This window comes from Bos mutus, chromosome 26, assembly GCF_027580195.1.
Source record: "Bos mutus isolate GX-2022 chromosome 26, NWIPB_WYAK_1.1, whole genome shotgun sequence".
Taxonomy (NCBI): Eukaryota; Metazoa; Chordata; class Mammalia; order Artiodactyla; family Bovidae; genus Bos; species Bos mutus.
The window spans coordinates 40000011-40026969 of NC_091642.1; the positions used below are offsets into that span (position 1 = coordinate 40000011).

Consider the following 26959-nt stretch of genomic DNA (forward strand, 5'->3'; position numbering starts at 1 on the left):
GGTTCTTTGATCCAGATTACTTTTAGTTAACACTATCTTGTATTTTCCCATATCAATCCTATTTGATCTGACAAAATCTGATTTTCTGCACTGCATTCCGCTTACCCTCTTTACTTCAGGACCTCTACTCCCTAGCCCTGGGGAAACACTATGCTGCAGCCCCTCTGCAGACCAGCCTTCCTTTCTCTGTTGTCCTCACCGCTTCCCCATCAGAATGGTCCCTCTCATTTCCCATTGTCTCATGCCCTGCCTCTCTGCAAGCTGCTCTTATAAGGTATAATAACCTTCACCTTTGTGTGGACTCGCAGGTAACCTGACTGGAGGTTGGTTCCCATTCTCCACTCAGCACTGTTCTTGGATTGGGACGAGCTGATGTTGTGCAGGAGAGGCATGGCATGGAAGAGAGTGAGAGTCTCCACGGAGAGAAAAACAGCAGCAACTCCATTTTGGTAAGTAGGGATGTGAGGGGTGGGCCCTGTGTCCTCAGTGGTACCCACGCCAGTCTCAAAATTAGTCACTGAAATAGGTGTGAGCTAATGGGAAGACAGCTCGTGATTAAAAGTGCACCCCACTGGTATGTAGCCAGATGAACAGCTAGCTCTAGATGACACTAGAGTTGGTATTGTGAGGCAGACCCTGGGAACTGGCCTTGTGTGGTTTTATTTTTGGACTTTATTCCCATGTGACGCCAGGGTTTTCTATAATTTTTACAAAATTATAATAATAGATGATGGTCTCCTTCTCCCAAGTAATATGCTTTACTTTAGCTGTTAATTTCTTTACCTAGGGATAATTTTTTAATTGTCATCTATCCTTAGTTTTCTGGAATGTTACCATCAAGTGTCTGGATGTGATCTGGGTTTTGCTTTGTTTTTCTATTCATTTGAAGCAGCACTAATGGGCTCTTTTCATTGGAGGTGTGATGTCTTTCATTGACAATGAGCTATTTTATTCTGTTGGTTTTTTAATATTTATTTCCCTTCATTCCCTCCATTCTTTCCTTCTGGGACACCTCTTTGTTTTTCTTCAAATACTTGGTGATTCTCAGTTGTTCATCTGTCTGCATTTTCCGTTACCTCTTAGCCTTGCGTATATGTTTGAGTGCTTATCTGTTCGTTGTTTCTGCTTCCTATGGTTAGAGGAAGGATATACCACCAGATCAAGTGGATCAGTAGCTGGTCTTCTGAGCATGGGAACTCCCACTTCTTATGGGGTACGCACATCTCTTGGTTATTACTTTGCTTATAATCCCCAAGAGGTCCCATTGGAATTACTTTGGCTGTTTGCTGCGTAGCACAGGTGGAAGGAAGAAAAGAGGAACTGCCTGATTGTCCCTGCTGCTGGAATGCTACCAGAATCACCCTAAATGTTGGTTTGGGACTGCCTCCTGACCGTTTATCTCCTTTCCCTAACTACTGGAAAATACTGAGTATTGGAGCAGTACTGAAGCCTGACTCACAATTTATAGGTGCCCTCTTCTTTAATGTTGGGCAGGGGTCCCTTTTCAGTGTTATCTCAGTTCTACTTTCTGTATTTCAACAGTTTGTGCAGAATGTTTGATCCGTTTAGAGAAATTCTTGCAAGTCAACAGGATCTTCAAATATCTATATATCTAAAGACATATAGAATCTATATATTTATAGGTATCTGTAGATATATATATCCTTTAGGTTAGTTTTAGGGTTTAGATCAGGGGAGGAAGGCTGGATGAACATGTTTTTGTTTAGATTGCCATCATGATCCAATATTTCTGTAGAAGTTTTCCAACATTTTTAAAAGACATACTACTTCTCAAACAAAGTCTCATGTAGAGGATCAATGCATTAAGCAGGTAAATGCAAAACTGACCTAGTTGAAGCCAAGGAATCAGCCCTGTATGTGGACTCACAGGTTTCCCTTTGACCCTTCACTGCAGCTCCTGAGACCCTCCATGGAATCTTAGAACTCCACAGAACAGATGAAAAACCTCTGACAAGATTTATAGTCTAGGAATGTCTGATCCATAACAGGTTCTTAATAAATACTGCCTATCATTATGAATAAAAGGATACAGCATGTGGGTGAAATGGAATACTACTCAGCCATAAAAAAGAATGAAGTTTTGCCATTTGCAACCGTGCAGATGGGCCTGAATGGCATTAGGCTTAGTGAAATAAGTCAGAGAAAGACAGGTATTTTATATTATTACTTATATGTGGAATCTGAAAAATGAGACTAGTAAATATAACAACAACAACAAAAAAAAGACTCACAGTTATAGAAAACAGGCTTAGGGTACTAAGAGATACTAAGAGATATAAACTGCTATACATAAAAGGAGCTACTAGGGCATATTATACAGCACAGGGAATGTAGCCAATTTTTATAATAAGTATAAATAGATTACCATCTTTTAAAATTGTGAATTTTTAATTGTGAATTCAGGTACTGTACCTGAAAGAAAATATTGTAAATCAACTTATGTGCATGCATGTGTGCTCAGTCGTGTCTGACTCTGTGACCCTACGAATTGTAGCCTGCCAGCTCCTCTGTCCATGGGATTTCCCAGGCAAGGATACTGGGGTGGGTTGCCATTTCCTTCTCCAGGGAATATTCCTGCTCCAGGGATCAAACTTGAGTCTCCTGCGTCTCCTGCATTGGCAGGCAGATTCTTTATGACTGAGCCACCCAGAAAGCCCAAATCAGTTTAAACCTCAATATTAAAAAGTCCCCAATTAATAGACTCCAAAAAAAGTAGCAATCATTATTATTACTTTTAAAATCACTGCCCCTCTGCCTTCCCTAACCCAAAGCCTTCCATAGAAGCTGAATGGCAGCTTCTGCCATTCTTTCTGGCAGTCCCATCTTGAAGTGAAGGGAAAAAACATTCTTTTTAGAGAATCAACAGCAACCAACCACCTAGTGAGTATGGCCAATGGCCTTCCCAGGTCCTCCCATCTTAACCTAACTTAATCCTTACAGTGATACTATGAGGCAAGTGTTTGATCTCCAGGATATGATGAAGAAATAGAGGTTCAAACAGCCAAAGCAGAAATATACACAAATTCAAATGAGTAAGAAATGTCCAGTTATTTTATGCTCTAAAATTTAATTAAATCTAACTCCTAACATGGTTCCACTGGGATGGCAAGAAATGACATCTCAGCCATTTGAGGGCTTCCTTCACGGGACCTGACTCAGGATTCCAGTTCTTGCCCAGTGTGCTAAAGCATGGGGGGGTCTGGCCCTGTCCTTTCTTATCCAACTGCATGATTACCTGCTGGATGCCCATTTTCTGTACTAGGAAATGTCCTCTGAAATGAGACATGCCATGTCTTCTGTGTGACCTGCAATGTCAAGGATCTTTGAGGGGCTGGGGTAGGTCAAGGTATACCTCACTACACACCTTTCCTCTCTGGGCACTAGCATCCTCCTCTAGCTACTCAAATCTCTGGGCTCCTCCACTTCCCAGGCCTCCCCTTTTTTAGTGACAGGTATATCTGTCTCTTCCTTCTTGCTTCTCTCAAAGAGTCTCCCTTTCTCCTGTCTTTCTAAGAATGCATAGAAGAAGCTGGCCGAGTTTGAACTTTAACAAAGCAAAAAGTGGTCCATGGCAATGTCTTTCCTTGTACAAAAAAACCCCAAGGCAGGAAAATACCACGAGTCTGCTGCTGAGAAAAGGGATGGTGAGCACAGGGTCTGGAGAATGTAAAAAAAAAAACTGATTCTCAATAAGTTTTCCTGCCACAAAAAGTTAAGTTACCGATTAACCCAAAGCCCCACAGTAGTAAGATGCAGACCAACAGCAGCTGACTAGAACATGCCTGGATAGACCAAGTTCAAGTCTCTGCAGGGCAGGTGCTCAGGGCAGGGGAGAGCAGCAGCTGCAAATGCCAGCTCAGAGCGGCCCTGTGACCACACTGATGGAGATCATGGCTGGACCACATCCAGGGGCTTGAGTCTTAGCAGAGTCTGCAGACCGAACCCAGAGCCATCTCACTACAGGGACATTCCGTCATCTTACACGAGACAAACACAGTTCGTCCCCAGGAGAGAATCTGAATTATTCTGACCTTGGAATTTCCACATGGGGATGCTTATGTAAAGCTGTACTTAGAAGAAACGGAATGACAGCACTATTAAAGAGCACTCACATGGAACAAACTCAGCCTCCTTAAATTTTAGTATGTGAGTTACGTAAGGGAGAATTAAAACAAAATGACCTTTTTACACATAAATGTGCTGCTTTCAGACTTTCAAATTATATCCCTGTGAACAATTTTCTATTTTTGTATAGAAGACTTTTAATCCTTTTTCGGACAACCAAGAATTGCATTTTGTTCTGAATTACTTTACTTTCAATGCTAATAGGAATAGTTTGTTGTTACTCAGAGATAAAACTTTAAATGGCCAAGAAGTTAAATCACAGAGAAAGCTGAGCCACCTAGTTTTGGACCTATCGTTATTTTTATGTTTACAGTAGAAGTTTTATGTTGACCTCAACTGTCAAAAATCACATTAAAAATAAAAAAGCAGGGGCGTGGGTGGTAGTGTAATTTCTCTGAACAGCCAGAACAGTGGTCATAATGTTTATGTTTTTATAAGTGAGTCCCTTAGAGATGCAATTTTTATGTTTACCCCAGTTCACTTTTTCCTTACTAAACATTCTACACGCATCATAAATTAGGAGGGGGAAAAAAAAAAAAACAAGAAAATTGAAAGTTCAAAGAAAAACTTTCCTGGAAATCTACCACCCAAAGACTACCACTGTTAACATTTCCATTGGTTTCTTTTGGGGTATTTTACTATATCTCTGTTTCAAATTCCCAATATTGTTCCTGTCACTTCTTTCTTTTATAGTCATGGTCAACGTTGACTTCTCTTTTGTCTTTTTTATTTATTATTGTAAAATAAGAATTTCCCGCATTAAAAAATTATACTCTTCATAAGCCTTTTTAATGGCTAATAGTTCATCATGTATATGACGACATTACAATTCACTTAACTAGAGAGATTGTCTTCCAGAAAACCCATTCCTCCAGGTTCCATACCTTTCCTCTCAAATGTGGCTAAGGGTTTCTGGATGCCACAGAATAAATATCTGCATATACATTACCATATGTAAAATAGATAGCCAGTGGGAGTTCCATCATGATGCAGGGAACCCAAAGCTAGTGTTCTATAACAACCTAAGGGGTGGGAGGGAGATTCAAGAGGGAGAGGACATATGTATACCTAATGCCAATTCTTGCTAATGTATGACAAAAACCATCACAATATTGTAATTATCCTCTAAATAAAAAAAATATATATATATAAAATAAAGTAACCAATTTCCCACAAAATTGGAAGATTCATTCTAAGATGAACCCGGCTCAGACATTATGAAATAGAGCAAGAATGTAAATAAAATTTTAAAAGAAAGCAGGAAAAGGATTTTTAAAATTAGATGAAATGTGATGGAAGAGAAAATTATTAATTTGTGAAACGTCATCACAACCCGCAATGTGATGGCCATTTGTGATTCATATAATATTCGCAATGTGATGGCCATTTGTGATTCATACAATATTTGTCTTTTTGTGACTGGCTTATTTCACTTAGCATTGTGTCCTCAAGGTTCATCCATGTTGTAGCTTGTGATAGAATTTCCTTCTTTTTTACGAACTGATAATAATATTCCTGTAAACCAGATTTCATTTAGCCATTCATCCGGGGGTGAACATTTGTGTTGCTTCTACCTCTTGGTTATTGTGAACAGTGGTGTCAGGAACATGGGTGTGAAAATATCTCTTTGAGATCCTGCATTCCACTTCTTTGGATGTACACCCAGCAGTGGGATTGCTGGATCATGTGATGTTTCTGTTTTTAATATTTTGAGGAACTTCCATAGCAGTATAATCCATTTATAAAGGAAGAAGGTATACAAAGAAAAGTCCTGTTTGTAGAAGGTCAGGCTGGGCCAACACTCTAGATTCACAGGGCATAGGAATTCACTTAACAGCGTCAATTGTTCCCATCCCTTTCCCTGGCAAAGCCCTGATTTTTGTTCAGGTATCCACTTTTTCTTCAGGAGGCCCAGTACTCAAAGGAATTGAACCTCATTCCTAGCTTTGGGAGTGTGTCTTGCTTACTCTGAATGACTCGTGGTAATCCCACCACCTTGCCGTTGAATGGTTTAGGAACTCAGGCTCCAGCCATTCATGGCACAGCTCCCTTGGGGCATGTAATTGGCAGAGGAGTGGAACGTGTGACCTCAGTTGACCCCTCGGTCAGCCTGAAGGGAAAGGTTTCTGTGGTACAGTGGGTGAAAGGTAGTCTTTTTCTCCTGTAGAACATGAAGAAATGTGTGTCTGCATTTGCTCTGTAAGCCATTTATTCAGTGAGGACTCTAATCTAGAGACAAAACTGATACACAAAGGATAAACCAGGAGAGTATCAAAGAAATGGAGGGAAGCCCTTATGGCAGTGGCCCTGCAGCCCCTTTGAGCTCTGGACTGCCTGAGAGCTCAAAACAAATTTCTTTGTGTGTAATCTAGCCTCAACTGGATTTTCAGTTATTTGCAGAACTGATAGAACTCTCCTCTACCTTGGGGAACCTCTGGGGGAAAGTTTGAGAATCAGCTCTTCATCTTACAGCCCTGAGGTCTGCATCTCCTCTTTACACGCTGGCTGGTCAGTGTAGCCTACCCGCTGCCAACTGAGGATGTCGCGCCTCAGGATATTTGAAAATCTGGGAGAAGGTTCTGTTTTGCAGCTGAAGGAGAGATAAGGAAAGGGGATATCCCTCCGCCAGGAGGTGGTCTATGCCGAGATCTAATCTGGACGAGGAGAGGCTGTACCCGGGTGGTGACGGAAGGAAACAGACTGCAGGACCACTGCTCACCCGCACTGAATTAGAACAAAAAAGTAGCCTTCCCCAGACACTTTACCTCCATATCATGACAGACTGTCACAATACTTTGTTTTTTAGCACAAAACATTTTCCTTTCATTTGCCAGAAAGTTGTCATAATGAATATACAAATGTATGCTATCTAGGGTGTGAATAGTTCTCAGATCTGGCACCACTGAGCCTGGTACCATCTGGACAAAGAACAGGTCAGCCTCTTAGAGACAGAACACAGAGCAGATGAGAAAACTGGTGGAGACATACTTGCAGTTCAGACATAATTTTGATAAGTAAACACCTTTAGCAGGTGAACTGGGTAAGGCAGGTTTTTCTTAATTTCTAATTTTAAGATAATTTCAAACTTATAAAAAATGATGCAAGAAAAAGTCACCAAGAACCAAAAATAAGTTCTCATATATCCTTCACCCAGTTTCCAAATGTTCACAATGCATAATGATAGCACAATTATGAAGAATAGAAAATTTTCTTACCATACTATTAACTGATATACCGATATTATTCAAATTTCCCTAATTGTCACACTGATTTTTTTTCCTGGTCCTGGATCCAATCCAGGATCATACATTACATTTAGTTGTCATATTTTTCTGTCTTCTTCAGGCTAAGACACTTCCTTAATTTTTTTTTGTCTTTCATGACATTGATACTTTTGGGGAATACTGGCCAGTTACTTTGTAGAATGTCCTTCAAGTTGGGTCTGATGTCCTTATGATTAAATTTAGCTTGTGCATTTTTGGCAGGAACACTACAGAAGTAATGCTGTGCGCTTCTCAGGGCACCATTTCAGGGGTCACATGATACTGCTCTGTCTCATTACTAGTGATGTTAACTTGGATTACTTGGTTACGGTGATGTGAGCCTGCTTTCTACACTATGAAGTTACTATTTTTATAATTGAGTTTCTCATGTGGAGATACTTTTTAAATATGCATCTATCCTGTTTTCATCAAACTTTACCTCACTAATTCTACAATCCATTGGTGGGGTTTACCCACATCAGTTATTATTGTGGCATTGGCCAAGTGCTGAGACCAAGATTTGGGCTTTAGAATAAAGTTTGGAAAGAGTTTCCAAATGTAGGTGAGGAACATCTCACAACCTGCCAGTATAGTCAATACTATAAAATGAGAGCAGGAATTTTGCAATCAGACAGATCCACCTTCAAATATTGGCTCTACTGTGTATTAGCTGTGTGGTCTTAAGCCAACTAACCTCTCTGAGCATCAGTTCCCTTACTGGTAAAGTAGGGATGATGGAATCCACTTTATAGAGTTTTTATAATGGTTATAATGAATAGAAAAACTTTGCACAGTCTCTGTCACACCATAAATGCTCAGTAAATTTTAGCTATTATCGTAATGATAATGGTTCATCTTCAACAGGAAAAAAAAAAAAACACCAAAGGTACTTTCTTGGCGTAGTTACTTATGGAAGAAGTGCCTTTTTTTCTTTCTTTTTAATTTTTAGCTTTTTGTTAAGTCTAGCTAGGAAGAATGTACTTCTGACGTACCAGTTAGATGGGCAAGAAGCAAGAATGAATACACACACATACACCATATGCCCAGCCCTTTGGATATGATGACAAAGGAAATATACTAGCTGAGATAAAAACTAATATAATATAAACATAATATCCAGGATTATTGAGCACTTTGGCAGATACCACTTGGTTGTTTTTTTGTTTTTTTGTTTTTTTTTTTTAACCCAATAGCCAATCTCCCATTCAGAGGAGAATTCTGCCCTATGAGTAAGTGGAAATGTACTCAACTAAAAAAAATTTTATTTCCCAAGTTCCTTTGCAACCAGAGGTGGCTAATATGACCAGTAACAAAAGTCTGCTCAATATGACTTCTAGGAAGCTACTGAATTTTGATAAAAGAGACATAGCTGACATGTGCCTTTTAACCTTAACTCTGCATTTTCCTGCCTGGAACTCAGAAACGATGCTTGTACTTGTAACAGCCACCTTGCAACCTATGGGCAGAAAGACACACACTGAAGATGGCCGAACAGTCAGAATGAAGAAGCCTGGTTCTGTATTCAACTTTTATTCTCTTACAAGTGAGGAAACCCAAGGCTCAGAGGTGTTAAGCAAAGTATCCATAGTCAGTTACCTCTTAAGCACTGCAGCTGCAGCTCAAATCTATGTCTATATGACTCCAAAGTTGTCTGTTTTCTACTACAATACAAGCTTCCTGGACTACCCTGATGGTTCAGATGGTAAAGAATCTGCCTGCAATGCAGGAGATGTGGGTTCAATCCCTGAGTCCGGAAGATCCCATGGAGAAGGGAATGGCTACACACTTCAGTGTTCTTGCCTGGAGACTTTCATGGACAGAGGAGCCTGATGGACTACAGTCCATGAAGTCTCAAAGAATTAGACTCTACTGACTGACTAACACTTACAGTTTTTCACAAGCTTCCTGAAAGGATGAACATACTTAGAACCCTTTCTCCCCACGTGTACATTTTATGATGGACAAAGCAAAGTGCGATGGCAAAAGAAAGTATCCAGTGGCTGACAGGAGAGCCACAAATATTACTTACTCTTTCTCTTTGTTGAGGACCAGCAACCCCAGTCTGATAAGCAAACATGATCAGCAGTTCTCTGGCACTTCATCTCCTACTCATGCCAGTAAATAAGGCTTCAAACCATGATAAGAAACTTCTGATGAGTGTCACCAACAAGTAGTTGCCACCTAGAGAGCACATCCAGAACATCATGGCCTAAGTCAGAGGTCACAAAGAAATGGTAGATGTGTCTTGATTGCCTGATTTGGGTGCTTAGTTAATTGCTTGAGCTAGGACTGCAAGGAGATCCAACCAGTCCATTCTGAAGGAGATCAGCCCTGGGATTTCTTTGGAAGGAATGATGCTAAAGCTGAAACTCCAGTACTTTGGCCACCTCATGGGAAGAGTTGACTCATTGGAAAAGACTCTGATGCTGGGAGGGGTTGGGGGCAGGAGGAGAAGGGGACGACAGAGGATGAGATGGCTGGATGGCATCACTGACTTGATGGACGTGAGTGAGTCTGAGTGAACTCCAGGAGTTGGTGATGGACAGGGAAGCCTGGCGTGTTGCGATTCATGGGGTCGCAAAGAGTCGGATACGACTGAGCGACTGAACTGAACTGAACTGAAGAAATATCCGTAATAACTGAGATTCTTGCTGCTCTTACAAAACCGAGGCCAGAATTCCTGGGTGGCAACGTTTGACTAGAGTGGCCCCCACTTCCAGTTCATCATTCCATTCCATACTGCTTCTCTGATGCTAAGCCAGAGTATTTGTTTCCAGTTATCATCAGGTTTGTTCACTTCCTAGTGTCGACTGAAAAAAAATACACAAGGGAAGAGTTGTGAAGTTAAGTTTTTTGGGGGCAAATTGAAGACTATAACCTGGGAGACAGTTTCTCAGGTAGCTCTAAGGAACTGCTCTGAAGAGGTAAGGGGGGAGGTCTGTATATATGTGATTTGGGAGGTGGGGGTGATATGTGCAAACAAGCACATATTTTGGCCGAAGGTTACTGCTGGTCACAAGAAGGTTGGTGCTCGTCAAGAGGAGCAGATGTCTCCATTAATTATTTTAGTGCTTTTCTAGTTATGAGCAGATACAAGAAATTCTGCTCATAAAATCTTCTGAAAATATCTAACTATCTGAAGGCCTATTCTGTGAGTTTTTCCCCAGAGCACAGAGTGCCTCATTCCTGATTGCCTCCCTGAACTCTTTTCAGGGGGTGTAGGTCAGCAACTGTGGTGGCTAGTGACCTAATCTTTGCAGAGGCAGATGGCAAGTGATAAAAATTTCAGTTGGCAGTGTAAGAAGAAATGTTTTCTCTTTATTAAATATTTGATCTCTGTCTGGAACAAAAATTGATAGAGCTGTTTCTTATAGCTGGCCCACTTAAGGCATTTCAGTTACTTACCAGGAAGCAGAGAATTGAAAGAATTCTCAGACACGTGCTTTCTAAATCTGTTTTCAGATTAGCACCCTTCTGGCTCATTCACAGTCCCCCCATGTATATTACTTTCATGGGCCTTCTCAGCAACTGTTAAAGTTGGTATTGTATTATTTTTCTCACTGGGATAGGATAGGTGAGATGAGTGTTTGGAAATCTTGTGTAATTGCTGTGTTGGTTAGCATGTTGACTGCCATTTTGTTGATTTGCAAAGTTGTTTTCTCTGATTATTCTTTTTAGAAATCAGGAATGGAAGAGGCTTTCCTGGTAGTTCAGTGGAGAAGACTTCTCACTCCCAATGCAGGAGGACGAGGTTTGATCCCTGGTCAGGGAGCTGAATCCCACATGCTGCAACTAAGAGACTTGGCACAGCCAAATAAATAGGAAATTTTTTAAAAAGCAAAAGGAATCTGTAGAGAAGGTAGACCAACAGACCTTTGTCTCACCTAAATTGGTGACCTCACATCTTTGCATCTTCACTACCCTCTTCCTTAGCATTTTAAGTTCTGTGCCAGTCATGGTGCCAAGGGCTTTACATGCATTAATTAATTTATTCATCATAATAACACTCTGAAATCTGTTGAAGGAGAAATTTTTTTAAGTTGAGTCATGACTCACAAATATAAACATGTCTCTGGTTTTATTAATTTAATTAATGATGTAATAACTAAGATGTTGCAGCCAGTCCAAATGAGAATACATTAAGCCATCAGGAATGCTTAATTAAGCACTTACTTTATTGGTGTAAAACTGATCTTTATCCATGGGAAAGTAATGGGTTGCATACCCCTGGACACAATTTGCATTTCTATGTATAAGAACATTTACATTACTCTGTTTTCTGCAAATTGTAGAGTTGTAAAATAACTCAAAGCCAATGAAATGCAGAGAGTAAACTTTTAATAGATTAACAGATAGGACACCCACTAATTTTTTCTTATTTCAAAGTATTTCACAATTTTTCCCCCTGCCCCAAGAAGTACTTCTGTTGTTATTCCTTTCTTCCAGTTAAGGAAATTGTAGTCAAAAGAGGTCAAGTAAATTTTCTAAGGTCTCATAACCAATAAATAGTGGAATCATGTTTAAGCTTCAGTCTTACTGAATCTGGCAAAAAGTAATGCAGTTAATTAAATCACTTTCCCTCTTGGATTTATCATGCTTGAAAAGTTCAATTCAAAACAAGCAAAAATCACAAAAAGGGAGCCCACTGTTTCTTGGTTTCCCTATAGATGTTATAAATTCATAACCTGAATTCAGTAGAAGGAATCTTTTTTAATATACAATGTTTAAATTAAAAAAAAATTTTTTTAAATGGGGCTTGCCTGATAGCTCAGTGTTAAAGAATCCACCTGCCAAGCAGGAGACATGGGTTCGATTCCTGATCCATAAAGATCCCACATGCTGGGGAGCAACTAAGCCCATGTGCCACAATTAGTGAATCTGTGCTCTAGAGGCCGGGAGCCACAGCAGAGAAGCCGCCACACCACAACTAGAGAAAAGTCCACGTAGGAACAAAGACCCAGCACAGCCCGATAAATAAAAGTATTTAAAAAATGTAAAATATGACTTAGGGCCATTATTAGTTATCCATTGCTGAGCTCTAATGCCAAAAAATTAGTGGCTTAAAACAACAATAAGGAAAAAAGAAATAAGAATCTATTAACTCAGAGTCTTTGCTGGGTGGTGCTAGCTCACAGTTTCCCATGAGGTTGCAAATGTAATATTGGCTGCAGCTATATCATCCGAAGGCTCGATTGGAGATGGATGATTGATCAAGGTGGCACACTCGCATGGTGGGCAAAATGGTGCGACTCTTGATGGGAGACACCAGTAAACCCATGTAGGCTTCTTCACAGACTGCCTGAGTGTCCTCAGGCAAAGGGTGGTGTCATCTGCATATCTCAGGTTATTGATATTTCTCCCGGCAATCTTGATTCCAGCTTGTGCTTCCTCCCGCCCAGCGTCTCTCATGATGTACTCTGCATGTAAGTTAAATAAGCAGGGTGACATTACACAGCCTTGACGTACTCCTTTCCCTATTTGGAACCAGTCTGTTGTTCCATGTCCAAATCTAACTGTTCCTGACCTGCATACAGATTTCTCAAGAGGCAGGTCTTGAGAAAGACCTGCCTTTTGTGGTGATCCACACAGTCAAAGGCTTTGGGATAGTCAATAAAGCAGAAATAGATGTTTTTCTGGAACTCTCTTGCTTTTTTGATAATGCAACAGATGATGGCAATTTGATCTCTGGTTTCTTTGCCTTTTCTAAATCCAGCTTGAACATCTTTAAAGTTCATGGTTCACGTACTGTTGAAGCTTGGCTTGGAGAATTTTGAGCATTACTTTACTAGCGTGTGAGATGAGTGCAATTGTGTGGTAGTTTGAGCATTCTTTGGCATTGCCTTTCTTTGGGATTGGAATGAAAACTGAACCTTTTTCAGTCCTGTGGCCAGTGCTGTTTTTTCCAAATTTGCTGGCATATCGATTGCAGCACTTTCACAGCATCGTCTTCTAGGATTTGAAATCGCTCAACTAGAATTCCATCACCTTCACTAGCTTGGTTCATAGTGATGCTTCCTATGGCCCACTTGACTTTGCATTCCAGGATGTCTGGCTCTAGGTGAGTGATCATACCATCATGATTATCTGGGTCATGAAGATCTTTTTTGTATAGTTTTTCTGTGTATTGTTGCCACCTCTTCTTAATATCTTTTGCTTCTGTTAGGTCCATACCATTTCTGTCCTTTATTGTGCCCATCTTTGCATGAAATGTTCCCTTGGTATCTCTAATTTTCTTGAAGAGATGTCTTTCCCATTCTATTGTTTTCCTCTATTTCTTTGCACTGATCTCAGGAAGGCTTTCTTATCTCTCCTTGCTATTCTTTGGAACTCTGCGTTCAAATGGGTATACCTTTCCTTTTCTCCTTTGCTTTTCACTTCTGTTTTTTTCACAGCTTTTTGTAAGGCCTCCTCAGACAGCCATTTTGCTTTTCTGCATCTCCTTCTCTTGGGGATGGTCTTGATCCCTGTCTTCTGTGCAGTGTCACCAACCTCCGTCCATAGTTCATCAGGCACTCTGTCTATCAGATCTAGTCCCTTAAATCTATTTCCCACTTCCACTACATAATCGTAAGGGATTTTATTTAGGTCATACCTGAATGGTCTAGTGGTTTTCCTTACTTTCTTCAGCTTAAGTCTGAATTTGGCAATAAGGAATTCATGATCTGAGCCACAGTCAGCTCCCGGTCTTAATTTTGCTGACTGTATAGAGCTTCTCCATCTTTGGCCGCAAATAATATAATCAATCTGATTTCGGTATTGACCATCTGGTGATGTCCATGTGTAGATTCTTCTCTTGTGTTGTTGGAAGACAACATCACAAGACTTCATGTAAAAATCTGGATTTCTGGCTACTTTAGAAAAATGAGTTCTGGCAACCCTGCATTCCCACCTGACAATAAGCAGTTGGAGTTGAGTGGCTGCTGCTCACTTTAGAAAGAATATGCACTTTCTGAATTCATCCTGGTTCCTATTCAACTCACTTATATGACCTACTGAGCTTTTGTGCTATACTGGTGATTTCTGACAAATGAAATGTCTGCAGGGTGAGACACCACCACTCACAGACCCAACTCCTAAAACAACCCATATGATCATCTGTGCTCTCTGTCCTCTCCCAGCTGCTGGCTGGATATCTATGCTCAGAGCACCCTCAGGAGTCATGCATTGAAGATGGTAGAACCTCTGAGCCTCCTCTCTGACTGCACAGCTCAGAGTTCCCTCTCCACATTCGCCCTCACCCCTACATTGGACTGTGGAGTGAAACATGAACTTGACTGTGTTTGTTGTCTTAAGGTACTGAGACTTGAAGGTTCTTTTTATGCAACTAGCATTAATACCATAACAAACACCACAAATGGGACCTTGATGTGGGGGTTGCTGTTGTTCAGTCACTAAGTCATGTCTGACTCTTTGTGACCCCATGGACTGCAGCACCCCAGGCTTCCCTGTCCTTCACTATCTCTCAAAGTTTGCTCAGACTCATGTCCACTGAGTCTGTGATGCTATCTAATCATCTCATTTTCTGCCACCCTCTACTCCTTTTGCCTCAATCTTTCCCAGCATCAGGGTCTTTTCCAATGAATCGGCTCTTTGCATCAGGTCGCCAGAGTATTGAAGCTTCAGCATCAGACCTTCCAATGAATATTCAGGGTTGATTTTCTTTAGGATTGACTGGTTTGATCTCCTTGCAGTCCCAGAGGCTCTCAAGAGTCTTCTCCAGTATTACAATTTAAAGGCGGGAACTCCTAAAATAAAAAATCCAGAAAACCTGAAATAAGTGGCACCGGCTTAGCATGCCAGTTGTGGGAAGAAAGGAAACTGATCCCGGAGGCAGAAAAGGTGGCAATGCATGCTGTCATGGCAAAAACTTGGCAAGAATTCTCAGTTGAGAGGCCAGCCATATGCTTCCTGACTGTCAGCTCCAAGAGAAGCAGTTGGAAGGAATCAAACTGTTAGTGCTTTTTGGCCACAAGTGGCTGGCACATTTGGGCAGTTTGCAGGGAGAAGTGAAAGAAAATAGAAAAACTACATTAATTGGAAGTCTTGAAGTAGACTACATCTAGACCTCAAATGGTAGGAAATAAAAGTGAGAAAATTGTGAGCAACAGAGAACGGCTATGTCACCACCACCTCTCGGCACAGATCACCTCCCAGGTGTGGCTTTCCATTTCGATCCTGACGTCATCCAGGTGGCTGCCATTAAGATGAGGGAGTCATGAGGATAAGGGGGAAAGATATAAAGAATGTTGAGAACACTGCCTGCAACAGTGTTCGGTCTTCAGTTTGTGGCACAGGAACTGTCTAGAAGGAAATCAATGGGAAGTCTGTTAGGTTTTTGCACAAATGATATTTCCAAAGAAAACAGAAGTCTGGGACAAAGATGAGTCAGGGCACAGAACAGGACTCCCCGGGTGGTACAGGGAATAAGAATCCACCGCCAATGCAGGGGACATGGGCTCCATCCCTGGTCCGGGAAGTCTCCACATGCTGCAAGGCAGCTGAGCCTGGGCACCACAACTACTGAGCCCTCGCTCTAGAAACCCTGCTCTGTAACAAGAGAAGCCGCTGCACTTCGATGAAGAGTAGCCTCTGCTTGCCGCAACTAGAGAAAGCCTGTGAGTAGCAATGAAGAGCCAAAGCAACCAAAAATAAATTTTAGAAAAAGGTACAAAGCAACAACCAGCCTTGGACTTACAGGTTTCCATGAGAAGGAGGCAGACTACAAAATCTGCATAGTGTCAGAGATAATTTACTCCCCATCACTCACGTCAGATATTGCCACAGAGGATAGATAATGAACAATGAAGAGAATTCCAGAAGAGTGGAACCAGGGGTCACAGAGAAATATGGACAAGATAATGCCTCTCATACAGGAGAGCAAGAGTCCAATCAAAAGACATTTTCCAGTGCTTTCTGGTCAGGGAAATGTCTCAATGCCTAACCAACCACTTTGGGCCACTGTCGGCTTTCTTTTACTTCTTCCCTTTCCAGATGGGACCCTGAAGCTCCTTGTCTCTGCTCGCCAGTGTATATTTGGGGACGAGAAAGGAGCAGGGGCAGACGACTCCTCTTTTTAGTTTGCAAAGTACTCAACCAAAAAGAACAACATGTGAACCAAATAGAACTGGCTGAGCATCACCGAGGTCTGCTGCTGCTGCTGCTAAGTCGCTTCAGTCGTGTCCAACTCTGTGCGACCCCATAGACAGCAGCCCACCAGGCTTCCCCGTCCCTGGGATTCTCCAGGCAAGAACACTGGAGTGGGTTGCCATTTCCTTCTCCAATGCATGAAAGTGAAGAAGTCACTCAGTCGTGTCCGACTCTTAGTGACCCCATGGACTGCAGCCTACCAGGCTCCTCCGTCCATGGGATTTTCCAGGCAAGAGTACTGGAGTGGGGTGCCATTGCCTTCTCCGACACCAAGGTCTAGAGCTTTGGATAATGTTTTAGGAAGTGAGCGGGGAGGAGTTTATTCTACAAATGGGAGGAAGAATGAAATGTAGTTATTGACCATGTATTTTCCACGGTCATTTCTTTTTCTTCCTAGGCATTAAGTTAAACTGCACTTCTCAGGCTCTCCTGCAACTGGTGTGGGTGTGCAGAGGGAACACTGACTGAGTTCTGCCCAGTGAGATGTGGCCAAAGTTGATGTATGCTGTTTCCAGTTTTGGTCCCTAAAACACCACCACTTTCTACTCTCTTTGTCCCTCATCTGCTAGCGGATGTCAACATCTAGGGCAACACTAGTTTCCAAATGAACCACACAGACCAGGCACCCCTCAGCTGACAACATTGAACTCTTTGAGAACAGCAAATATACTTTCATTGCATTAAGTCACTGAGTTTTTGGGTTTATTTATTTACACAGAAACTAGTATAAAGTATGCTAATAAAATTTCCAGTATACTGATTGAACATGCTACATCTCATATGACCAGTGGACTGTTTAATCTTTATTCAGAGATTCCAGACCTTTTAAATACATTATTTCAGCGGTTATATGATTGCAGCCCTGCTGACTTGATAAATTTAATTTTCTGAAGGTTGCATTTCTGACACAAATATACCCACCCATAATGGAATAATGAATATCATACCTCAACGGGCCTGAGGGGTGGGCCAAAAAGGGATGCCATGGGAAGTAGTTAAAACCTTAAAACTGTTTTCGGGTATGGTCCTAGGTCCAATCCTGAGTCAACATCATAGATGGTCTGTCATCTAACATCCAACCAGGGTGTTCAGAAGAGAAGGAAGAAGAAGCAGAGAAGCTAGTCAGACAACAGTGAGGCAACACAGACATTAGCAATGGCACGAAGCCATCACCACCTTAGGCTGGCGAGAAGCAGGGAGAAGGTGATAGAATGAGATCCCAGGAGTTATGGTCACCAAGCAGAAGACAGTTAAGGCAGGCGTGTCCATAGGTGATGGAGACCCCAGAAGAGGGTCAGCAACTTTGGGGAGATGCCTCCCTAGACAGCGAGGGGAGGAAGAGAAGATTCTGCCATTCTCACCAACATCTCCCACTGACTAAGCCTGCTGGAAGACAACTGACCCTAAGAAAGTTGGCTTTCGGGAGCCAGCCCCCTGCCTCACCAGGCAGGGCAGGGGCATGGCAGGCAACAGATCTGAGCACATAAGCATAAGACCCACAGAAGCTGGTTTAAAAAAAAAAAAAACAGATATAGAACATTCTATTCTCAGTAAAAATAAAAGGTCAAGTGTCAGAGCAACTTAAAAGAGTGTTGCAATCAAAGGTGGGATGTTTTTAAATTTCTTGCTTTTGAGAGGTCCTGTTCCAGTTGTTGTGATTTAAGTCATCACTTTTTTCATGTTTTATGTTAGGTTATGGAGAAGCCAGCATGTGGGTGAACTTCTTTATCCTGTGTCCTCTCACCCCCTGTTATTCTGCAAAGCTCTACCGTGTTACTTCCTTTATACTGCTGACTATAAACTGTAGCTATTTTATTTGTTCACTTGTTAAATGGGTCTGATTGCCTTACTGGTTGTAGGCTTCAGGATGTTTTCCTTAGCACAATACCTGTAGATGCTCATAGAAGATACTGTATAAGTATTCATTGAATAAATGAATGAGGTAGGTACCACTATTATCCCCATTGTATACAGTGCTGTCCAATACAGTAGCTCTGCTGCTACTGCTGCTAAGTCGCTTCAGTCGTGTCCGACTCTGTGCGACCCCATAGACGGCAGCCCACAAGGCTCCCCCCGTCCCTGGGATTCTCCAGGCAAGAACACTGGAGTGGGTTGCCATTTCCTTCTCTAGCGCATGAAAGTGAAAAGCAAAAGTGAAATCAGTTGTGTCCGACTCTTAGAGACCCCATGGACTGCAGCCCACCAGGCTTCTCTGTCCATGGGATTTTCCAGGCAAGAGTACTGGAATGGGGTGCCATTGCCTTCTCCAGTACAGTAGCTACTGGTCACATATTACTATTTGAGTTTAAATGGTTTAGCTACTGTGGGAAACAATATGGCTATACTTTAGTGTATACTTACAAATTTGCTAAGAAGGTAGGTGGTATATTACGTGTTTTTATCATCATCATCATATAATAAGAGGAAAAGGGCAGAAGGAGACTTTTGGAGGTGATGGATAAATTTATGCCAAATTGTGATGGTTTGACAGGTATATACTACTTATCTCCAAACTCATCAAGTAGTATATATTAAATATGTACAGTTTTTTTATATGTCAATCATAGCTCAATAAAGTGGTTTTTAAAATAAGCTAACTTTTAAAATGTCAATTAATTAAAACATAAATACAATTTAAAATCCAGTTCTTTTGTCATATTAGCCACATATCAAGTACTCAGAAATGATGCATGGCCAGTGGCCACCACCAAAGAGTAGACACGGTACATTTACCTCATCACAAAATTCTTGGAAAGTGCCAGATAATAGAGGAAGCTGGCTGAGAGGAGGAGCTGGGATTCAAGCCTATGTCTGAGTGACTTCAAAGATGGAATTCTTAACTGCATAAGGTAGTATCATTATTATTATTAGTTGCTTAGTCCTATTTTCAATCTCAGCCCCTTTGAAGGATTTATAGGGAGCTTCAAGCCTGGCTACATCCTAGGGTAAACAATTGTCCCATGGGGTTTGCTGGAAACAGAAAACTCTGAGGCAAACAGTGCCACTTCATTATCAAGATTCTCAATTGAGGTTATTGCAGGTAAATAGATGGGCTCACTCAGCTCCATTTCAGCTCCCTGTAACATGCCGTATACAATACAAAAAAGATCTTAATGACCCAGATAACCACAATGGTGTGATCACTCCCCTAGAGCCAGACATCCTGGAATGCGAAGTCCCAAGTGGGCCTTAGGAAGCATCACTACAAACAAAGCTACTGCCAGTGATGGAATTCCAATTGAGCTATTTCAAATCCTAAAAGATGATGTTGTGAAAGTGCTACACTCAATATGCCAGCAAATTTGGAAAACTCAGCAGTGGCCACAGGACTGGAAAAGGTCAATTCTCATTCTAATCCCAAAGAAAGGCAATGCCAAAGAATGTCCAAGCTACCACACAATTGCACTCATCTCATACACTAGCAAAATAATGCTCAAAATTCTCCAAGCTAGGCTTCAACAGTACATGAATTGAGAACTTCCAGATGTTCAAGCCGGATTTAGAAAAGGCAAAGGAACCAGAGATCAATTTCCAGTATCCATTGGATCCTAGAAAAAACAAGAGAATTGCAAAAAAACATCTACTCCTGCTTCACTGACTACGCCAAAGCCTCTGACTGTGTAGATCACAACAAACTGCAGAAAATTCTTAAAGAGATGGGAATACTAGACCACCTTACCTGTCTCCTGAGAAATCTGCATGCAGGTCAAGAATCAACAGTTAGAACCAGACATAGAACAACAGATTGGTTCCAAATTGGGAAAGGAGTACATCAAGGCTGTGTACTGTCACCCTGCTTATTTAACTTATATACAGAGTACATCGTGCGAAATGCCAGGTTAGATGAAGCACAAGCTGGAATCAAGATTGCTGGGAGAAATATCAGTAACCTCAGATATGCAGATTACACTACCCTTATGGCAGAAAACAAAGAGGAACTAAAGAGCTTCTTGATGAAAGGGAAAGAGGAAAGTGAAAAACCTGGCTTAAAACTCAGCATTCAGAAAACTAAGATCATGGTATCTGATCCCATCACTTCATGGCAAATAAATGGGGAAACAATGGAAACAGTGACATACTTTATTTTCTTGGGCTCCAAAATCACTGTGAACAGTGACTGCAGCCATGAAATTAAAAGACACTTGCTCCTTGGAAGAAAAGCTATGACCAACCTAGACAGCATATTAAAAAGCAGAGATATTACTTTGCTGTCAAAAGTCCATCTAGTCAAAGCTATAGTTTTTCCAATAGTCATGTATGGATGTGAGAGTTGAACTATAAAGAAAACTGAGGGCCAAAGAATTGATGCTTTTGAACTGTGGTGTTGGAGAAGACTCTTGAGAGTCCCTTGGACTGCAAGGAGATCAAACCAGTCCATCCTAAAGGAGATCAGTCCTGAATATTCATTGGAAGGACCGATGCTGAAGCTGAAACTCCAATACTTTGGCCACCTGATGAGAAGAGCTGAGTCATTGGGAAGCCCCTGATGCTGAGAAAGATAGTAGGCAGAAGGAAAAGGGGACGACAGAGGATGAGATGGTTGGATGGCATCACCGACTCAATGGACATGAGTTTGAGTAAGCTCCAGGAGTTGGTGATGGACAGGGAAGCCTGGTGTGCTGCAGTTCATGGGGTCACAAAAAGTCAGCCATGACTGAGCAACTGAACTGAACTAAACATGCCGTATCAGTTGCTACACATGAGAAAATTGAAGATGTCAGTTTCCCAGGCCCTGCTAGTGCCCGGGTCCTGTACACCGCTTAGCTCTGCCAAGCAGATGCAGCTGGACAGCATGTGGAAGTCCAGATGGAGGAGGAGGCCCGACTTCTGCCGTTTTGTCTGGTGGGCAGTGGCATGGCAGCAGGGGTCCTGGTGTCTTGTCCTGGACACCATGGATTTGGACAGACAGAATATAGGGCATGAATTCTGGACGTTTCCATTCAGCCTGAGACAGCCCGGGACCCAAGGGTGCAATGACTCCCTGGTTTCTTGGTTTACTATTGTACCAGAAGTAGCAGCTCCCTTGCAGCAGTTCCCTTAGGAAGGTGATCCTGTGGTGGGATTCACTGCTGGGAGCTCAGCCTAGAGGCTGTTCCTTTAGCCTTTCAGAGATTTTTATTCACCCAGTTCCCTGTACTAATTCATTTTATGTAGGAATGAGTTAAAGCAGCTTTTATTATTTGTAGCTGATGAAACTTCAGGATTCAGAGGGGACTTCACTCAGAAAACAGGAAAACTATAAGACAAATTTGAATGTCCTGAATGCTGGGACCTAATCAAAGCCTCTTCCTTCCACTGCTGTCATTCTCAAAGGAAAATGCATACCCCTTATTCATCAGCATGCCCCCAAATATTGGAACTTTGGTGATGAAGAGATGAATATATATATGTATATATATTCATATGTATATATACACACACATACACATATGGATATAGATACAGAAGTGGGCTTCCCAGGCAGCACAGTGGTAAGAGTCCACCTGTCAACGTAGGAGACGCAAGAGACCAGGTTCCATTCCTGAGTCAGAAGATCCCCTAAGAGTAGGAAATGGCAATCTGCTCCAGTATTCTTGCCTGGAAAATTCCATGGACGGAGGAGGGAGCCTGGTGGGCTACAGTCCATGGGGTCCCAAAGAGTCAAACACACACACACATAGATATAGATCAGATCAGATCAGTCGCTCAGTCGTGTCCGACTCTTTGCGACCCTAAGAATCACAGCACGCCAGGCCTCCCTGTCCATCACCAACTCCCAGAGTTCACTAAGACTCAGTCCATCGAGTCAGTGATGCCATCCAGCCCTCTCATACAGATACTCATTTTCTTCCCTCTTCCATGTGCTGGAATGCTCTTCTAAACCTCTCTTCACAGTGCTTCACACCTCAGTCTCTCAGCCCTCAGAAACCGGTATCAGTGTGGCTTCCTCAACTACCTGCATGTAAACTGGTTCCTTTCTCCCAATAATTCTCTTTCACGTCATTTCGTTTAATTTTTATGTTACGTAACACAGACTGTATTTATTGTTTATTTTCTGACTTTCCTTGTCCCCCTCCCCAAAGGAATGTGTGCTCCGGAATGGGAGGGACTTCTCTGCCTTGCTCATCACTGTAACTGGAACAATGGTTTGCACATCGTTTTAAAATATTTGTTGAATAGATATACAAAATAGAAAAATGGCAATAGCTGGCACATTTTTTAAAAGGGAGGGAAAAAAGCCCTTTTGGAAACAAAAGTCTAAGACACCGGACAGCAAAAACATTTCAGTGAGAAGTAAAGGGACTCAGTAGTTTAAAAGGCAGTGTTGTGTGGGCAGTGGATACTATATCAGGTGTCTGCAACCGTGGTGTAAAATCTGCAGGTGACAGCAGGTACACCATCTTTTGGGAGGGCGGCATGGTGGTTGAGTTACAAAACGTGAGGTTCTAGGGCCATCCAGACCTGACTCAAATGTCTGTTAGATTTTCTGCTGTGTGACCTTGGACCCATTAGCCTCTCTAAGCTCTAGTTTGCTCATACAAAATATGAGCTAATAATAGTATCCAAATCCAACTCACATGACTACCTTGCTAATTAAAAAAGATGACACTTCCAGTGTGCTTAGTACAGTGTATGGCATGTAAGAACTCAATAAATGTTAGATAATAAGCCTACTGACAATTTGCTAAAGCCAGATACATTCCTAAACTTATGCCCAGTATTTGGGGTCACTCTGATTATAGCTTATCAAATTCCTAGGTAGTCACACTCCCATCTCCCTTCACCATTGGTAATGGTGACCTATAAATCATCATTGGTAGGTGCTCAAAAAATACTAGTGAGTAACAGGAAGTTAGTTCATGTGGGGTGTGTTTCATTCCTGTACACACAGTTATTACTGTAGTGGCAACTGCTGATGTTTTGTTTTTCCACTTCTATTGACCAAAAAAAGAAAAAACAACAACAACCAAAAAAACCCAACAACAAAAACTAAAATATTCCATCAAGCCATATAGAAAAAATAGTAAAAAGAACGGGATTGGCCTAAACCCTCTCCAGTGGTTCATTTTGGTGAATAATCTTCCTGACATTCGATTTGCCCTATTGAGAGGAACAGGGTCAATTCATCTTTTCAGTCAGCAAGTGTTTATGAAGTGCCCACATGTTTATGACATAAGAGAGCCTAAGAATACCTCCTGCACTTCCACCTCCACCTTAGTTAGCTTCTATTCAGCATTCAGAATTCAGCAAATGTCATTTCATCTACTAAAGTTTAAGACGAGTCCAGGTCACCCTGGTATGTGCCCTCATGGCACTGGGAGTCTTTCCATTTTTGCATTTCTCGGAGTGATAGTTACGCTTTTGCTGTTGTGATTACGTGCTTAAGGCCTGTCCATTCTGTAATCTGGATAAGGATGGGAACTTTGTTTTTGCGTAAGACTATATCCTTGGTACTTAGTATGGTACCTGCTGTGTAGCAGTTGCTCAATTCTGAAGAAAGGAGAAGAGGGAGGCTCTGATGAAGTGGTCTTCAGAATCTCTCCATAACAGTTATTCACAGGGCAGTTTTGTTGGTTTTTGGTGGTCTTTGACTCCCTGAAGCAGAGCTACTCCCTAGGGCCCTGAAGAAAGCACTGTCGTCGAAGTGAAAAGCACAGTCATCGAAAATAGCACAGTCCTTGAAAATAGCCTCCTGAAGTGCCTCATGCGAATCTCTAAGAAAGGCCCCGACACCAATAGCAAAAGAGGAAAAAATGAAAGACGTCATCGTGGGTGGATAGTATTCTGACAGTTAAAATTCTAGTAATTCTTTTTAAACTATGTCTTGAAGAGTATCCTTTCCCAAGCTCATACTGTGTCATCAGTGTGGTTATTAAGTGGTAAAAAGCTTGGGCACATTGGATTTTATTTCCATTTTAGCAAGGAACTAGAATTTCTACAGTGATCATGTATAATGATGGCATGGTGGACAGGTTTTAATCTGTGTCTTCCAAAAAAAGTAAATTAAAAGTCTAATTAATAGTAGTTAAAAACTAGTGCTGACCTCCCTCTTTTTATGGGGGGAGGGGAAGAGAGAGGGAGGAAAGAAGGCAAGTGGGGAGTGCGGAGTTAGACTGAAACAGACAGATATTGATATGGCTTACCTATCAGTGTAAGTACAAGAATGTCATGATCATATCTACATTTTTAAAGGATCACCCTTCTTAAATATAAATCCCAGAGAGAATATAAGTAGAAGGTCTTGCTTCTTTTTTGCATATTTTGTCTTACATGCTGAAACCACCAGATTCCCAGTTGCCCAGACTGGAAACATAAAAATTATCCTGGCCTTACCTCTTCCTCGTTGTGCAGTTGGTTACTAAGTCCTATGAATTCTTTAAACAGTTTTTGAGTCCCCTTAGTGATCTCATTCTGAATGGTATGTCCTTCACTTGGTCCCATCTCACTTCTTTCCTGGTTGTTTCCAGTAGTCGTCTATCTGGTCCCTCCAACTAGGGACCTCCTCCCCTATTTTGTTCTCCAGACTGATGCCAGAGATCCTTCCAGAATGCGAATCTAGGAGTTTTTCCACAATCTAAAACTCTTCAGTGGTTTCTAATGGCTTTCAGGAAAAAAGTCTGAATTGATTCCTATGGTGTAGAAAGCCATCTGAGATTTGGACCCCATCTCATGTTTTTGGCCATCACTCACCTCCTCCCTCGGTAGGTTGCCTTTCGGCCTTGTTGATCTCCTGGCAGGTTCCCAAGCGTGCCAGATGGTTTCAAAACACCTGCAGGGCCTCCACTCCCTCAGTTCTGAATGGATTTCCTTCAGTGTTCCATGATGAAATTCCATGATTGGTCAAACTTCAGTTTAAGGGTCATTTCCTCCCTGAAGCGTATTTTAACACCCATCTCAGCCCCATCTTCCTCTTCTCTTCCCTGTTCCATCATTGCTCACTCTCTGGAGTCCTTTGGAGTTCCCTTCCATAGTATAGGTGACACACTTTGTTTCATTCACTGCAAAATTCACTGTGAAGACAAGTGGGCCTTAGGAAGCGAGCTCTACCCTTAGGATATGTATATATTTCTGTATGTATGTTATTTTCAACAAGAAGTTTAAAAGGAAAAAGTCCCTAGGTTATTCTTATGTACCCACATGATGGAGAATCATTGACTTATCTGTCTCTGTCTCTCTCTGTCTATGAATTGTAAGCCCTTAGAGGGCAATGAAGCCATTTGTTTTGACTTCGTACTTACTCCCAGCATTTATTTCACTGCCTACAACATAGTGCACTCATAATAAATGACTGGTAAATAAATGAATGAACAGAGGGAGAGAGTGCCTTGTGGGTTCTTCCTCCTTCTCTCTCTTCCAAACATTATTTGTTCCATTCCCCTGCTGGAGCACATCATAGTTCATACCTCAAAATGACACCTCTGAACCACAACCTCCCCGCACCCCCCTGACTCCCACACACCCCATAAACCTGCGATGTGCCACCTGGCTTCCTCTCTATCACATGCAAGGTATAGCCGATTCAAGGCACCCAGAGCAAAGAAGAGAGAAAGGAAGCAGGCAGAGGATGTTCTGTCCCCAGCACCAGTGCTCCTGCCCTACCTGGGTCTGAGCCACCTGGCTCAGGCCTTCCTCACCATGCCTGGGAATCATGCTGGAGAGGATATGTCCTTGGATACACTGCATTGCTAACTCTCTGCATTTCTGCTCTAAAGTGCTTCCTAAACTACTGAGCTTAAATTATGTCAGAATTTGAAAGCTTTATATTTGAATATTTAGGAGTGACAATCCAGGCGTTTTGTTTTTAGCAAATTTACAGTAGAAAGTGAGAGACACGCTGGGGAAATACCACCCAAGTCATTTATTCAGTCACAAATAATTACCAAGAGCTTCCTAAGGATAGTTATGAAAGAGAGTCATCTGCCTTAATGGAGATTACAGTGTAGTTGGGGGAGACGCACAATCAAATATTGAGCTTTTTTATAGCACTTATGATGGGCTGGACACTTGACATATATATTCATTTTATCACTGTAACAACTCAGTCATGTCCTATTATACCCCCATTGTGGTGTTACAAACTGATAGTCATGAAGGTCAAGCGTAGGAGGAGGGAGCTCTAATCTTGTTCCAAGGGTCAGGGAAGGCTACTTTAAGAGGTTGAAGTAGAGATCTGAAGACTGAGTTGGAATCTGTTAAACAGACATCTGGGAACACGCAAGGGAACACAGCAGATGAAAAGGGATGTTCGTGTGTTTGAGGAACTGAAAGGCTGCTCAGTAGAGGGAGAATCAGGAGCTCAAGGTGAGGCAGGGGCCAGGTCATCTAGGTTTTTCCTTCATATTTTCAAATAATATGATAACGTCAGGGAAACAAAAATAGGAGAATTAAGACTTATTCTTTAATGTGCGTGCGAGCTCAATCGA

The 26959-nt window shown here is 41.8% G+C and overlaps 1 protein-coding gene across 1 annotated transcript in view; it reads left to right on the forward strand.

The window, feature by feature from the left end:
• PANK1 (pantothenate kinase 1) overlaps positions 1–26959 on the forward strand; it is a 104205-nt gene that overhangs the window by 19620 nt on the left and 57626 nt on the right. The window contains exon 3 of the mRNA XM_070363959.1: positions 309–449. The gene's annotated coding sequence lies outside the window, so the exon portion shown is untranslated. The remainder of the gene's footprint in view (positions 1–308; positions 450–26959) is intronic.